The following is a 2,144-nucleotide window of genomic DNA, read 5'->3' as shown; positions in this document are numbered from 1 at the left end:
GCGAGAAGCCGGTAAACGGCTCGGGTTCAGCCGTACTGGAGCGAGAGTTTCAGAGCGGTGAGTTATTAATCTGTATCCATAAAGTTTTAACTGAGCTCTGTCTCTACATCACAGGAACAACTTAGCTAGTGTTTGGAAGGGAGAGGAGAGCTGTGTGCTGCAGCTCGCTGTTTCTGAGGGCGTGTCGGAGTAGCCGCTCGGCGAGCGTTATATGAGGCGTGTTTAGCTTTCATCCCTGTGACGGGAAGGGAAGCGGCTGCACTACAAACGAGCTGTTTTCAGTTCAGAGCAGAGTTTTCTGTGGGAGATGGGAACTCACTTTGGGCTTTTTCACTTTGCAAACCTGTTTAAGCACAAAAAAGGAATATAACTCAATAAAGGAGAGCAAAAAAGCCTAAAAGCAGAATACCACCTCTTTAACATTCACATTAATGATGCTTTAATAAATGTGCTTCTAGTTTTATTAACATCACTTGATTCTTTCAATCTCATTCTAAAAGTAACAGGCCTGACACACATCAGAGGGCATAATCAATAATCTTTCTGCTGTCTTTTAATAACAGCCCATAATATTATAATGTGGATTCAAGTACAATCTTTTAATGATTGCTGCCTTTCAGTCCGAGATAAAGTTGCTCCTACACTAAAGCTGATGATACAAGAGGCAACTTTATGAGCAATGTTACTGGGCAATCTTAGTGGTGGCAAGTCCGACTATGCTTTGAACAGGCGGATGGGGGAAGGGGATTACGGTAGTAATCTTTACTCTTACCATCATCAGTGTATCATCAGCTACTCGACATGCTGGTTTGTCTTGGATGGAGAGTTACCAGTCCAGCAGAAGGCAGATAAAGTTCTTCACTGGTAGCTTTTCTGATAGCAAAGACAATACAATGTGGGGTTCCTCAGGGTAGTCGCTTAGGATCTCTTCGATATTCATTACTCATAAATGATCTCCCATCAGTTAGAGATAAAGCGAATGGTTTTGTATGCAGATGATTCAACTCTCACAACTCTCAGTGCAGCACTGACATAGTCAGAGGCTAATACTGAGCTCAGAGCAGTGGCTGAGTAGGTAACAAATTAGTGCTGAGCATAAGTGTCATTTACACTGGGGACGCTGGGGACGTGTCCCCACCACTTTTTGAAATGGCTGATTTTGTCCCCAGCACTTATTTAAAGCATAATTTGTTAAAAAAACGTTCTGAAATACAGCTTGCAGTTAAATGACAGTTAATAAAAAAGCCTTTAGAAAGGTTTATTTGCACATTAAGAACAAGCTACTGGTTATAAAATAACCCAAAAACATGAATCTAGTGTTTCCTTTTACATAAATAAAAACGTTTCCACCATAAATTGGTGCAGAAATTTTCACAGGATTTTAGGACAATTAATTTGCTGTTACCAGGAAATGTTGTGGGTATGTGTCTTCAAGCACTCTGAACCAAGTGATCCAACCTTTGGTTTTGTCACACGTATTGTCCAGTTTGGTTTTCTGCAACTAAGAATGATTCTATTGAACAAGTCAAAAGTATCCAAGGAATGTTAAACTCAAGGGGAACTGGACTTGGTTTAAGATCCTCAAAGATGTTTCCATCTGAGACTTCTTCATTTCTGGCTGACTGGCAGGGAAACCCAGCTATTTAACCTCTGTGGGGTCCTTATCAAGGTGATCGATACCGCTTGGTTCGTTAGTGCTCGTTATGGTTATTGGAGATGTTGGAAATCTAAAATATCACAAAGCCACCAGATTAGCTCTCCATTGTTCAATGCATACAAGTGCTTCCAAATGCAGGCTAATCTCTCCTGTCTTAATTTAGAAATTACAATCCAGTCTTCTGATCCTCTTCAGGAATTTTTAATAGGACGAGAAACCGCAGTATTTTACTGACCAAGCAGAATACATCAGTATCTAACGTAATTATCTGCAGAGACAGACCAGTCACCTCTTATCAACTAGACCAAGGACAAGTACTTTATGCATTTAACTGAGAGAATGAACAGGAAATGATTAGTTTCACTTGCTGATTGTTTGTCGTGTTTAATGGTTTGATGATGGACTTTAAGTAAAGTATATAATTGCTTGTTTGCTTGCCAGAGCTGCAAACTTTTCTAACCTCCTATCAAATCCTAAAATCTAGTTC

The sequence above is a fragment of the Micropterus dolomieu genome, linkage group LG08 (assembly GCF_021292245.1).
Source record: "Micropterus dolomieu isolate WLL.071019.BEF.003 ecotype Adirondacks linkage group LG08, ASM2129224v1, whole genome shotgun sequence".
Taxonomy (NCBI): domain Eukaryota; kingdom Metazoa; phylum Chordata; class Actinopteri; order Centrarchiformes; family Centrarchidae; genus Micropterus; species Micropterus dolomieu.
This window is presented reverse-complemented; position numbering follows the sequence as displayed.